The sequence below is a fragment of the Dermochelys coriacea genome, chromosome 1 (genome assembly GCF_009764565.3).
Source record: "Dermochelys coriacea isolate rDerCor1 chromosome 1, rDerCor1.pri.v4, whole genome shotgun sequence".
NCBI lineage: Eukaryota > Metazoa > Chordata > Testudines > Dermochelyidae > Dermochelys > Dermochelys coriacea.
The window spans coordinates 22,769,564-22,784,981 of NC_050068.2; the positions used below are offsets into that span (position 1 = coordinate 22,769,564).

General features: G+C 44.7%; 1 long non-coding RNA gene across 1 annotated transcript; it reads left to right on the top strand.

The window, feature by feature from the left end:
• Nucleotides 1-8,091: 8,091 nt before the first annotated feature.
• LOC122457582 lies at nt 8,092-15,155 on the top strand. The gene is made up of 3 exons (XR_006277204.1): nt 8,092-8,278; nt 8,855-8,857; nt 15,128-15,155. It is a non-coding gene; the product is annotated as an uncharacterized LOC122457582 (long non-coding RNA).
• Nucleotides 15,156-15,418: the final 263 nt, after the last annotated feature.

Genomic DNA, 15,418 nt, shown 5'->3' on the forward strand with positions numbered 1-15,418 from the left:
TTCCAGGATTGGCTGGGGCTCTATGTAGCCTCTCTGGCTTGCTCTAACCCCTTCCATACCAAAGTGGGGTAGCTGCCCCACTACACTATCATCCTACAATTTGTCATGGGGAAGGTGGTAGGAAAGAAAAGTCTTTCTCCACTTCCCTAGTCCACTAGAACACACAGACTTGACCTGAATGCATTTAATTGTCATTTCTTTAATTCACTTGCAGATATTACAACGATGCATCACCATGTCACTTTTAGAGCACAGTGTCATAGACATTGGCACACAGGTGCTCTGCATGCAAGATTTCCTTCACTGTAAGATAAACTTGGTATCACAAACCTATGCTTTGAGAATCAGCCTTTACAAGAAACCCCTGATAAGCTCCACATTTAGGCCCCAATTTTCAGTAACGGCCATGGATTTGGGGAACCTCAACCTTTGGGATTCCAACAGGAGATCCAATCTCCAGCCTGATTTTCCCAGCTGCTGAACACAGAGCGTTCAGAGAATTTCATTAGGAAAGTAATTTCTCTATTTCTCTGCAGGGCTGTATGCTGGTATAATTAAAGGTCATCATCCAGTGACATAGAAGAATACTAGTGTGTTTAATTGTTCATAAGTTCATAGGTTCAATAAAGTTGCTATTATATCTGGTCAGTGTGTATGGCTTTTAACATAGAGTTCCTGTTGTGTGAATTATGGGTTGCTCAGAGGATTTGCAGACAATGGGTCCCTTTTGCAAATCATGCAAGTAAATTTTAGGTAGAGGACCGATTAGAGAGGAAGGATGGTTCAGTGGTTAGGGTGCTCATATAGCACTCAGAAGAGGTAGGTTCAAGTTCCTGCTCTACCCAGGTACTACAGCATTATACAGGCCAGAGGTAGATGGTCCTGTTGAGCTTATACCAAATACGGTGGTGGGAAAAGCAAACATCAGCAATAATCATTGAACTTGTAAACTGTAGGATGCTTATTTATGTGCTAGGCCCAGAAACCGTAGAGATACACAATATGTTCCAGTGGGAGTAGGATATAAAGTGTGTGCTCTTCCCAACACTCTGGTATGTCATGATGGTATTTGGTGTCACAAGAAGGCTATTCTTGTTTGCAAAGATGGAGTAAATTAAGACTCCTGAATCACTCAGGCCAGGTCTACACTACAAACATTGGTCGACACAAGTTATATCAACGTACAGCTCATAGACGACTCGCATCTCCTGATACTGGGGGTGGTGGGGCTCAATCTAACGGGGAGGACACAAGTCCATGCCACGTTTCTCCTCTGCCCAGCTACCTCCTCACCCTGTGCCCAGCCTGGTGCTGCCATGCTCTCCCTGCCCCTCATTACCTGTTGGAGGGAGGGGCTCTGTCCTTCTGCTGTGCCTCCCCTCAGTGCAAATGGCTGCTCTCCCTGGCAGCGGGGCCTGGGCGGGGAGTGGAAGGGAGCTGTTTCTCATGCCCGCTGAAGCTGGCCGCTCAGAGTCCCTGACTCCGTGCAGTGCAGCAGCTGCCTGACGGAGAGCCTGGCTGAGGCAGCAGCCCACCCCACCCCCTCAGCTCCCCACCCGGGCGTGGCAAGCCAGAGCTCTCTCTCATCCCCCAGCACATTTCCAGGTTGCTTGGGCCCTGCCCCCAGCAGCCGGGCCTGGGTGGGGAGCAGGGAGGGCGAGCTAGGCTCTCTCTCAGGCAGTGCCATGCTACAGAGAGCAGCAACCCAGAGCAGCCAGAGTAAGAAGCGGCTGATCCTGCCTCTTCTGCTCCCAGCCCGAATCCAGCTGCCAGGGACAGGGTCCAAGTGTGCCAGGGGTCAGGTGCAGCAGAAGAAAGGAGCCCCTCTCTCTCCCCCTCCACAGGCCAAGCAGAAATCTGGGGGGGGGGGGCACTTGACCCCCAATGCTCCCACACGTGTCACCTGTGGTGCAGCCTCCACATTTAATATATCACTCCTGTGTGTGCACACTTGGCTGCTTGCGTTGGCACTGCACATACTCACCAGGAGTGTTTGTATTGCTGTAAAGTGAGGTGAATCGCAGGTTCCCACTGTGCCACATGCCACTGTCTGGTGCAATCTTTTGTGAGATATTTTCGCTTGTTGTGGGGTAGAAATGGGTAGAAATGAGTCACACAGGGACCTTTGGAAGCTGGGGTCAAATTCCCGGCATGCAACTTTCTCCATTCCATAATGACATCCATATTCCACAATTTTTGCCCCTTTTCTAAAAAAAATCCCACAAACCTGTGCAGCACTTTTTGGTGTCTGCCATCTCTGACAGAAACATGGAGCTGGATTTTCCTGTATTTGCAGAGCCTCAGAAAGTACTGGAACAGAATTCTTTAAGGGCAAATTGATAAAGGACATAGTGAAAAGCAATTCAAGGTTGTTGCTGGTGTTCACGGAGCAGTTGCACCTGATGGAGCACCGTTTCTGGGCCTGAGAAATGAGTACTGACTGGCACGATCGCTGCTGGGGCTTTGTTTTGGTACTTGTACATTTATAACTATTACTGTGTGTTTTACCAAAGCTATAAGTTCTGCGGTGCTCTACACTCACGCTGACTGGGTGTTCTGAGTACCGCTATGCATTCTGCAATATGTCTTCTGAACTAATAATGCTCATTTTATTTTCAAGAAATATACATTTATTGAGTGGCAAAAAGAGGGCAGAAAAACAATTTGCACAAAATGTCAGGCTAAGCAAATAAAAACTTTAATCGTAAATTAACTGAATGGAATTTTGAAATTGGAAAGGTGGCAAACATTTCTGTCCATTTCATTGCACAAATATGTCCATTCTGGCTTCACTTACAGCAACCGTGGTTCTCACAGGTCAGTGTATGTGAAGCTGTGGTTTTCCTTGCTGTCCCCTGCAAGTGGGAGGGATAACGATGTGGCCCATGATGCCACATGAAATGTTGGGGAGGTGGTGGATAGGGAGCTGCAAGCATGTAGTTCTCTAAGGATTGAAAATGGTGAGTCTGGAAATATTGTACCTGTAGATCAACCAGGTCTACAGAATTAGTGTTTGCTGCCTGAGAAGACCCATTAAGTCCTGGAGCATTTTCCTTTTTTCCTAGGCCTTTCTCCTGTCCACTCTTACTTTCTGCATGCAGTCTGCCATGTCGACTGTCCAGGGTCTCTGGTCATGGTCTGATGCAGCACTGGCTTGCAGAATCTTGCTGTCATTCAACTTTGCCTGCATCCCTGTGCAATCTTTTTGTAGATGTCCACTTTTCTATGGCTGGTCCACAGCTGTGCTTGCAGAACCTCTTCTCCCCACAGGTTTAGGAGATCTAATACCTCTTATCTACTCCAGACAGGAGTGTCAGGAACTCCTGCTCTGACCTCTAGCTTGAACTGCTTACACCTCGGTGTGTGAGAAGCAGAGTGTCTAATGTGTAAAGCCGATGTAGTCAATTGGGCAGTCACACAACAAGGAAGAGTTGCTAAGTGTCCTCAACAAGATAGTGAATCAGGTAAAGGCATTTCAAAAATATATGGAGGCCTTAAAGTAGGGGTGGCTTCCAGTCTCCATGACCACTGGACAGTGAAGTTTACAATTGTGACCAGAGTGGTCACTGTTGCAGGGAATGGGGCATTGTGGGACAGCTGACGGAGGACCGTTAGGATCGACACAGGTCACACAGTGTCCACACTTGCATTGTGTTGACCTTAGTGGGTTGACCATAGCTAAATGATTATGCTCAGCATATTACTTCTATTCCCGACATGTTAGGTACTAAATGTTTCATGGTTAGAAATGGCATTTTTAAAGCACCTGTCACGCTTTTGATCAGTGGTACTCAAACTTTTTGTATTGGTGACCCCTTTTGAACACCAAGCCTCTGAGTCCGACCCCCCTTAGAAATTAAAAACACATTTTTTATATTTTACACTATGTTAAATACTAAATTTAAACCCTATTGCTTAAAATGAATTTACCTTTTCTCCTGCTTTTCAATTAAGACTAAAACACATTTTTATCAAATTAAATATAATCAGAAAAGTTATTTTTAAGTAGAATTTTATTTTAATATTTGACAGCAGTTAATGACCTGAAGCAGCCAAAAATCAGTGAGAAGGAAGATGCTGTTTATTTGACACAAGAAAGTTGTTTTAGAAAGGTGCATCTGATGTCATCCTTCACATCAAGCCGGTTTCAAGATTTTGTCTTTATTGTGAGAAGGCTGGAGAATCCACTCTCGCACTTGTAGGTAGTGGGAAATGGCAGAAGGACTCTTGGGGCCATTTCAGACACTAGAGGATATTCACTTGCAATTGAGCACCAGAACTGGTTTGGAGGCAGCTGTGTGAATTTTGCTTCATCGTCATCGATCATGCCGACAAACTGTTCCTGTGTGTAAATGTCCTCAGTAGGTAACTGTTCAGTTGTCACACTGAAAGCATTCTTCACCAGGGAATGAAGTGCTTCTGGTAGCCCGGGGAAGTAGTGTGAGAACTCTTCATGAAGGGCTCTCAGATGTTCACTGATAGCTGACTTGAGAGCACTATCAATGTTAACTTCCTCCTTCTCGCTGAATAAGGAAAGTGTCAGAAACATGCCGTATCTGTCTGTGTCCAACTTTCTGCCTCCAACTTCCTGTGTCCAACAGATCCAACTTCATCTGGAAGACTTTGATTTTATTAGTCAGATCTATTAATGTTGAACATTTTCCCTGAAGCAACAGATTGAGATCATTAAGGCTATCAAAGATATCAATTAGATATGCCAAGCAGAGAAGCCATTTCTTGTCACTGAACTTTTTGTTCAGTTCTTGTTTCTCTTGTCGCAGGAAAAATTCTGCCTTCGCTTCACGAAGTATAAAAACACGCTTTAATGCGTGTCCCTTAGAAAGCCATCAGACTTGAGTGTGGAAAAGCAGAACTTTATATTCACCACCCATTTCATTGCAGAACTCTCAAAAGAGATGACTATTCAGAGCATGAGCTTTAATGTAGTTCCGTACTCGTATTACAACATCTGCCACAGCATTAAGGCATATTGGCAATGTCTTTGCAGCTAGGGCTTGAAGATGGATTCCACAATGAGTGACAATCACATTAGGTGAGACACACTTTACCTTCTGCCGAAAGCCAGACCGTGCACCCATCATTGCTCGAGCACTGTCGGTACAGATATCACAAAGATTTTTCCACTCAGTGCCATTGCTTTCGAAAAAGGCATTCACCTTACTGAAAATGGCCTTTGCTGTTGTGTTTGTTTCAAGTTGTTCACAGACTAAGAACTCATCCTTAACATCCCCAGCATTAACACACCATACAAATGCTATCAATTGTGTGCAGTGAGTAACATCAGTGGTTTCATCAAGTTGCAGGATGAACATACTGAAAGCAGAATGTTTAATTCCGTGCACAACTTGTTTTTTGATATCTTCAGACATCTCACATATTCTTTATTTCACAGTATTGTTAGACATTCAGTTTTTTGGCAGTATCATAAGTGCCACAATCTCTTTGCCTGCTGGCAGAATAAGCTCCTCACCTACTGTACATGGCGCTTTGCTATGGGCAGTTCGTAGTGACACAACATAAGAGACCTCCACAGCCAAGGATGTTGCTGTCGGAAACTTCCATCAGCATCAAGCCTGGCCACCTTTGTTGCTTCTTCTCTGTGTTTGAAAAAATCCATGTTTTGATTTTTATGCTCAGGATGTCCAGTCAGACGTCGCTGCCGTTTGCATGGTTTCATGGATTCAGCAAACAAAACTTCACAGCCAATGACGCACTGTGGCTTTTCAATCCCAGAGCTGATGATATTGGTAAAACCGAGTTTAATGTAAGACTCGAGATACTTTCCTTTTTTAGTGGTTTTAGCAGTACAGGTGGCCATTATTGTCAAGAGAAAGTTTGCGCTTGTGTATCTGACTGTTAATTAATAAAGTACTTGTTCAGCGGCTAAAGAATTAAGCCCTCCAATGTTGTCTAATGTTGCCAGCCATAGGAAAAATGTCACCCTGGGCAAACTTCTATTTGGCGCCCTTTCTTTGGAGGTGAAGCAGGGCTGGAGGTGGAGTGGAGTTGGGGGAGGAGCTGGGCTGGAGGAGCTTGGGGCTCTGAGGTCCGCACATGGTGGTAATGGGGGCTCACAACCAAGCGCCTAGCCAGGCTCACAGCAAGTGACGGGGCTCGAGGCTGACACCCCTGTGTGTGGCAGGGCTGGGAGTTAACAACCTTGTGCCTGGCGGAGCTCCCGGCTGATAACTCTCAGCATGGCCGGGCTCCGCCTGACAACCCCAGTACAGTAGTCAGGGCTCACAGTGCCCTGGATGCCCCAGCTCAGGGCTCACAGCCCCACTCCTGGTTGGGGTCGGGGATCACAACACCACGCCTAGCTGGCATTGGGGCTCACAGCCCCGCATGGGGGTCGGGGTCAGGGCTCCAGCCCTGCAACCCTGCCCCTGGAAGTAGCTCACAGCCCTACTCCTGGCCATGGTTGGGGTCTGGGCTTGCAGCCCCGCAACCCCATGGGTCAGGGCTCACAGCCCCACGTGGAGGTTGGAGTCGGGGCTCACAGCCCTGCGCCTGGCCAGAGCTCGCAGTCCTGCTCCTGGCCAGGGTTGGAGTTGGGGCTCGGAGCCCCACACAGGGGTCAGGGCTTGCAGCCCGGCATGGGGGTTGGGGCTCGCAGCTCACAGCCATGCACTGGGGTCGGGGCTCATGACCCCCCACATAACTGGGTCGCGACCCCCTGATGGGTTGCAACCCCCAGTTTGAGAACCAATGCTTTTGATGCTATGTAAAGAATTAATAATAATGCTTAATTAGGGATCTGAGGATTGCAGGAAAATATTGAATCTTCCATTATATATGTGACTTTTAGAAAGTAGAATTACAGCAATTACTCAGTTTAAGACATCTGTTTACTATCAGAATTTTTCCATCACATTCTCATTCCTTTTTAATTAAAAGAATAAAACGGTGAGAAAGTAATTCTGTTCACATTGTTCTTCCTAAGGGCTATTTTCTGTCCTTTGGTGACTGTATCAAACTTCCATTGGCTTCTATGACAGACTTATCCATGCATCCAAGGGCACAATTTGGCACAGAGAATTCACCAGGTGGAAGATGGTCATCAGCTGTTGAGGACAAGCTGTGATATCACATTCTAACTAGCCCAGCAGTCATAATGTTTGATGAGGCTGTTCCAGAGTTTTGCTATAAGAGACGTGCCATTAAAACTCAAAGGCTCCAGATGTTTGCAGCTACTGTGCCTTATGATTTCCAAATCCAACATTATAATCCAGCACTAAGGGCAAAATTAGGCAGACCTTAATGCAGAAAAATTCCTCTTGGAGTCAGTGGGTGTGCGATGGCATATTCAGAACCCACACTGGGCCAGGGCAAGAAGAAATTAAGGCTCTGTCCTGAAGACAGGAATTTACATGTGTTCTACCCCTCAGCACCTGCCAGGAGTGTTAAGCCTATAGGGAGAGCCTCTGTAGTTAATCAAGAAGGAGTAGGATACAAATGAGAAGGCAGACTTCAAAGGCAGCTGCTTTGATCAAGGAAAATAAAGTAAGGGAGGATGAGGAATGGAGAAAGAAACAGCAGTGAGTAGGAAAATGGACATTAAGAGGAAGGATAGTTCTGATACCAGCCAGAATGGTGATATTAGCAGTAGAATGTCTATACCCAACCGGGCGAGGAACGTGGACAAAGCCACGCAGCAATAGTTAAGATGTTTGTACACCAGTGCAAAGACCCTGAGTAACAAAATGGAGGAACGAGAACGAATGGTGCAGGAAGTGAAACCAGATATTATAGGGATAACAGAAACATGGTGGAATAGTAGTCGTGACTGGAGTACAGGTATTGAAGGGTATGTGCTGTTCAGGAAAGACAGAAATAAAGGCAAAGATGGTGGAGTAGCATTGTATATTAATGATGAGATAGACTATAAAGAAATTAGAAGTGATAGAATGGATAAGATAGAGTCTGTTTGGGCCAAAATCACTTTGGGGAAGAAAGCTACTAGAGAGTCCCCTGATATAGTGCTTGGGGTGTGCTACAGACCACCAGGATTCAATATGGATATGGATAGAGACCTCATTAATGTTTTTTAATGAAATAAATATGACCGGGAATTGTGTGATTATGGGAGACTTTGTCTTCCCAGATATAGATTGGAGGACAAGTGTTCCTAATAATAGCAGGGCCCAGATTTTCCTGGAGGTGATAGCTGACAAGCAGAAAAGCCTAAAAGGAATGGAAGACGTGATGGATCAGCAAGGAAAGCTACCTCTTGGAGGTCAGAAAGTATAGGGATAAAGTGAGAAAATATAGGGATAAAGTGCTTCTGCCAAAAGCCAAGCAGAATTGGATCTTGCAAAGGGAATTAAAACCAATAGTAAAAGGTTCTACAGACATATAAATAAGAAGAAAACAAGGAAAGAAGAGGTGGCACCACTAAGCATTGAGGATGGGGTGGAGATTAAAGATAATCTAGGCATGGCCCAACACCTAAACAAATGCTTTGCCTCAGTTTTTAATGAGAGTAATGAAGATATTAGGAGTAGTAGCTGGGTAGCTAATGGAAAAGAGGCTATAGAGGTAGAAATTACCACATCTGAGGAGGAAGTCAAACTCAAACAGTTTGATGGGACTAAACTGGGGGGCCCAGATAATCTCCATCCAAGAATTTTGAAGAAACTGGCACATGAAATTGCAAGCCCAATATCAAAGATTTTTAATGAATCTGTAAACTCAGGGGTCATACCCTATGACTGGAGAATTGCTAATAGAGTTCCTATTGTTGAGAAATGGGGAAAAAAATGATCCGGGACACAACAGGCCTGTTAGTTTGACCTTAGTTGTATGCAATGTCTTGGAACAAATTTTGAAAGAGAAAGTAGTTAAACACATAGAGGTAAATGGTAATTGGGATAAAATATACAATATGGTTTTACAAAAGGTAGATCATACCAGACCAACCTGATCTCCTTCTTTGAGAATATAACTGATTTTTAGATAAAGGAAATGCAGCAGATCTAATCTACTTGGATATCAGAAAGGCATTTCATACAGTTCTACATGGGAAATTATTAGTTAAATTGGAGAACATGAGGATTAATAGGAGGGCGGTGAAGCACTGGAATGGGTTACCTAGGGAGGTAGTGAAATCTCCTTTCTTAGAGGTTTTTAAGGTCAGGCTTGATAAAGCCCTGGCTGGGATGCTTTAGTTGGGGATTGGTCCTGCCTTGAGCAGGGGGTTGGACTAGATGGCCTCCTGATGTCCCTTCCAGCTCCTGATATTCTATGATTCTATGATTAATATGAGAATTGAAAGATGGATAAGGAACTGGTTAAAGGGCACACTACAATAGGTCATACTGAAAGGTGAACTGTTAGGCTGGAAGAAGGTTTTTAATGGAGTTCCTCATGGATCGGTCTTGGGACCAATCTTATTTAACATTTCTATTACTGACCTTGGCACAAAAAGTGAGAGTGTGCTAATGAAATTTGCAAATGACACGAAGTTGGGAGGTATTGCCATTATGGAGGAGGACTGGCATATTATACAAAAAGACCTGGATGACCTGGTAAACTGGAGTAAGAGAAAGCGGATGATATTTAACAGTGCAAAGTGCAAGGCCATCTAGGGACTAACAAGAATTTTTGCTATAAATTGGGGATGTATTAATTGGAAGCAACAGAGGAGGAGGAGAAAGACCTGGGTGTAATGGTTGATCAGAGGATGACTATGAGCCACCAATGTGATGTGGCTGTGAAAAAGGTTAATGCCATCCTAGGATGCATCAGGCGAGGTATTTCCAGTAGAGACAGGGAAGTGTTAGTACCATTATACAAGGCACTGATGAGACTTCATGTGGAATGCCATGTGAAATTCTGGTCTCCCATGTTTAAGAATGATGAACTCAAACTCGAACAGGTGCAGAGAAGGGCTACTAGAATGATCAGAGGAATGGAAAACCTACCTTATGGGAGGAGACACAAAGAGCTTGGCTTATTTAGTCTAACCAAAAAAGGCTGAGGGGAGATATGATTGCTCTCTATAAATACATCAGAGTCATAAATACGAGGGAGGGAGAGGAGTTATTTAAGTTAAGAACCAATGTGGCTTCAAGAACAAACTTGATATAAACTGTCCATCAACAAGTTTAGGCTTGAAATAGGCAAAGGTTTCCAACCATCAGAGGAGTGAAGTTCTGGAACAGCCTTCCAAGGGGCAAAAAAAGCTAAGTGGCTTCAAGACTGAGCTTGGTAAATTTATGGAAGAGATGGTCTGATGAGACTGCCTACAATGGCATGTAGCCAATCTGCAACTGCTAACAGGAAATACCTCCAATGGCCTGTGATAGGACACTAGCTAGGGAGTTACTACAGAGAAATATTTCCCAGATGTCTGGCTGGTGGGTCTTGCCCACATGCTCAGGATCTAACTGATCACCATATTTGGGGTTGGGAAGGAATTTTCCCCTGGTCAGATTGACAGAGACCCTTGAGAGTTTTGCCTTCCTCTGTAGCATGGGTCACTTGCAGGTTTAAACTAGTGTGAATGGTGGATTCTCTGTAACTTGAGGTCTTTAAACCATGATTTGAGGACTTCAGTAACTAAGCCAGAGGGTTAGGGGTCTATTACAGGAATGGGTGGTGAGGTTTTGTGGCCTGCAATGTGCAGGAGCTCAGATTAGTTGATCATGATGGTCCCTTCTGACCTTAAAGTCTATGAGAATTCTCACACCCATTCAGAATGCTTCTGAAAAGCTCATTTCCCTAGCCCATCACTTTGCCCATGTCACCTCTCCCTTTGCACCCCTCAGCTAGCTCACCATTCTCTGTCGCATGACATATAACCTACTTGTCTTCACTTTCAAGGCCCTTCATAACCTAGTTCCACCCTGCCGATCATCTCTTATATACTATCAATATGTCAACTCCCACCTTCAATTGGCTCATGATGCCAGTGTGATGCCCACTTGTTACATTTTCAAACAAACATCTTCATCCTTTTTCCCATGCTGCCCCTCCCCCTTGGGAGTTGCTCCCTGTAAACATCTTCAAAACTACTTCACTATCCTCCTTAAAACTCTCCTTTCCCATCATGCTTACAAAAAACTTGCCAATGGTTAGGCAGTTGGTGTGCTGAGACCACAGCCCATCATGCTGACCAATAGTATCTCAGTGCTTCCTTGTGCTCCCCATTTGCTTGTATTTGTCTGTCTCTTGTTTGATGCTGAGATTGTAAGTTTCTTGGGGGCAAAGTCAGTCTTTTTGTTCTGTGTTTCTACAGCACGTAGCACAACCGGGACCTTGTCCATGACTAGAACTTATCAGGGGTATTGCAATACAAATAAACAGCAACAACAACAACTACATCCCTAGAGGTTCAGAGGGAGCTGGGTTCCTAGCCTGGGGATGGCAGCCATAGTAAGGGGCTTCCCAGGGAAGGGAAGGGAAGGCTTTGTCAACACACTGTCTATTTGGTGAGACACCTTTCTGGTTTCCCTGAGGAACGGTGTAGTATATAGGAATTGGGTAGTATCCCTTTGTGAACACTTTCTGGTGTACTTCACTGTCCTCTATGTTACAGAAGCCAGCAGACCCTGCCAGACCAGCAGTGTGTATGTGTGTGACACATCAGGATACAATCCAGATGAATGAGCAGCTGTGTCACCCCCTGCCCTGCAACCTTGGGTGCCCTAGAATGCCTTGCTGAATTAGCTCACACCTGGGCCATTCACAAACAGCCTTCCAGCATGCAAGCCCCACCCTGAGTGTCGGTGTGTAACTGCAGCCTGTCAGCCATGCTTCGGTTACACTCTGGCTCTCACCAGCCTGGGTTATACTGCAGTGTCATTCCAAAACACCCCAGTCCCAGATTTCCCCCTAGAAATGCATGTGCTGTACTGCATAGCCCTCTCCTCGACAGTACAAAATATTTTAAGTCTGTTATTCCTTAAAGGGAACAATGTGCCAGCTTATTATCGCAAACACTTGTTCAGACACTGAGGGTGACCACCTTTTCAAAAGGCAAAAATGGGAAACATGCAGGAGCCCTACCCCCTCTGCAGCCCCACCTCTTTCCCCGAGCCCATCCCTGCTCTTCCTCTTCCCCTTAGGCCACACCCCTGCTCCTCCTCTTCCCCCTGAAACCCTGCTCCCTGGCCAGGCTGGAAGCCAGAGCCAGGAAATGATAAGAGCCACCCATGGAGCCTGGGCCACCATGGGGAGCTCCAGACTCTCCAGTTGTGCTGGGCAGGGTACCAGGGTACCCAAGAGCAGTGCTCAACCCATGTCCCCACCTTCTTGGACAGGTGCAGAGCAGTGCTGCTGGGAATCTGGAACAAATGTTGTCATTCAGCCCGGGACAAGGACTTGAACTCTGCATTTCTGGACTGTGCTGCCCAATTTGAGATGAGCAGTCACACTACAGACTCTTCAAATTAAACTCACTGGCTTAGATAAAACAGTAAAATAAGCTTATTAACTACAAGGAGATAGATTTTAAGTGAGTACAAGTAATGAGGCATATTAGTCAAATGGTTACAAAAAAATACAGATCATGACCTAACTTAAAGTATATCAGATTCAAGCAAAGTTTCTCATCACATGCTTTTAGCAGTCTTTCTAACCAAACTCTGTAGGTCAGGGACCCTCCCCTAGAGTCCAACAAATTCTTCTTTTGTCGCTTCAGGTGCAATGGATGCAATGGGCAGGGAAAGGGAGAAAGGAGTGCCTTGGAGTTCTTGTCCCTCCTTTTTATAGTTTCAGTCCCTCTCTTGAAAAATATTTCCAGCTGGGAGACAAAGTTTATGTGGAAGGATGTTCCCTTCTGGCTTTTTCTCACCTGTTTGATCTTTCTTTATTTCCCTTTCTGCTTGATGACACTGTTTACTGCTTAAATACAAATTAAGGAAAGCACATATTTCTTTGTTTAGGACAGACCTGTTTGCCAACTTATCTTTGGGCATGACTGTAGGATTTGGAACATGTGATAATAAATTCATACAGGGAAATCTTATAACTTTACCTTCAGTGTTGCCACACATATTTTATCAGGACGATACTGAACAGCAAATTATGAGTTTTCAAATGATACCTTACAAGACATGCCTTGTACAAAGTTATTACAATAGTGTGTAGGTGTGAACATGGGTATATTCTGTCACAATACATAGAGTATGTCTACACTGCAATTAAAAACCTGCAGCTGACCTGTGCCAGCTGACTCAGGCTTGTGGGGCTTGGGCTAAGGGGATGTTTAATTGTAGAGTAGCTGTTCAGGGTCAGTCTGGAGCCTCGGCTCTATGACCCTGTGAAGTGTGAGGGTCAAAGAGCTCAGGCTGCAGCACAAGCCTGAAGGTCTACCCTGCAACTACACAGGCCCACAGCCCGCGCTCAAGCAGAGCTGATGCTGTTTGTCTATGCTGGCCTGATGCTGGCATGGGAGGCTCACTCCCAGCTGCAGTGTGGACATACCCACAGTTGCAGAGACATGAACAGAAACCAAGTCTCTGACTCCTGGTCCAGTGCTCCATGAGCTGGGCCATGCTCTATAAGTCATGCAGTGCAGAGTTACTTATATAATATGGAATGCCATGGTTAGAATGCAATACAGAAATGGGCCACAGCCAGCACCAAGTCAGGGGAACCCTGTATCCCCTGAAAGGAAAAGTAATCTTAACGAAACCTGCAATTTCTGAGGAATGACGTATCTGAAATAACTATCAAGGGAAAATGACCAACAAAGACACTGAGAATTCCCCAGGTAACATGCCCAGCAGAGAAACCGCACACAACCAGGTTTCACAGGAGATAACCCTGGAGATCCATTTTGACACTGCCAGGACCTAAAAAGAACTGGAAAGCTCCAGTAAAGCATGAGTAAGTTATCAATCCAGCCACTAGAAAGGAAAATTAAATATAAGGCAATGGAGAGTCTAGCAAATCAAATTTAGAGTTTAAATGGTTAGATTCGGTCTCCCTGAGGTGGATGGAGCAAATACTTCATTTTAGAATGATTGGTTCCAAAATACATTAAATGGAGCTGGAAGAGCCAATAGACATTGAAAGAGAGGCTCTATCTAAGGTGTAGGAAGAAGAGTACTGCTCACTGTAGACATCTATGAAACAGAGAGATTACAGGCAGCAGACCAAAATACTTTTGAAGGAAAAAAGCAAAAGCAGCAATACTTTGCCAGGCTAACCTTGGAAGAAACACTCAGGGCAAAGGACATTTGATCAGCACTAAGATTTAATGGTTCAATCAGGCGTCAGACAGTGCAGGACTCTATGAGATGTAATCCAAAATTTTCAGAACTTTGCCCAAGAGTTGGTTGCTCAAAATAAGGCTCCTAAATTCCATATTAAGGCACCTAAACAAGAGAGGCCTGATTTTCAGAGGTGTTAGCCATTGGCCTCAATGGCGTTACTCCTGGTTTATCCCAATGACCGTGAAAGCAGAATTAGATCCCTACTCCATTTCTTTATCTATTTTTTAGTTATTCCTGGGTTGGCCTTTCTGATGAACCTTTCCTCAATGCAAGACATCAAGTCTTTCTTGCTCATATTAAATAGATTGTGGGTTACTGCCAGGTTTATACATGATTTGTTCTCTAAAGATGCTATGCAAAGAAGTGAATGTGGCTCCTAGAGGGCTAATTTTCAGAGCTCCCAAGAACCCAGAAGCTCCCATTGACATTAATGGAAGCTGATGGGTCTTCAAGTGCTTTTGCAAATCAGGCCACTTATTTAGGACCCTAAATATAGACTAAGGAGCCCAATGTTAGGTACCAATTTTTTTAAAGTGAGGGTAATTAACCATTGGAACAATTTACCAAGTGTTGTGGTAGATTCTCCATCACTGGCCATTTTAAAATCAAGTTTGGATGTTTTTTTCTAAAATACTCTAGTTCAAACAGGAATTATTTCAGGGAAGTTCCATGGCCTGTCTCATAAGAACATAAGACTGGCATACTGGCTCAGACCAATGGTCCATCTAGCTTAGTATCCTGTCTCCTGGCAGTAGCTGGTGCCAGATGCTTCAGAGGGAGTAAACAGAACAGGACAATTTAATTTTGTATTGCCTGCAAACTTTGCCACCTCACTGTTTACCCCTTTTTCCAGGTCATTTATGAATATGTTGAAAAGCACTAAGAAAAGGAGTACTTGTGGCACCTTAGAGACTAACAAATTTATTTGAGCATAAGCTTTCGTGAGCTACAGCTCACTTCATCGGATGCACCCGATGAAGTGAGCTGTAGCTCACAAAAGCTTATGCTCAGATAAATTTGTTAGTCTCTAAGGTGCCACAAGTATTCCTTTTCTTTTTGTGAATACAGACTAACATGGCTACTACTCTGAAACTTGAAAAGCACTGGTTCCAGTACAGATCTTTGGGGGATCCCTACTGTTTCCCTCTCTGCTGTGAAAACTGACCATTTATTCC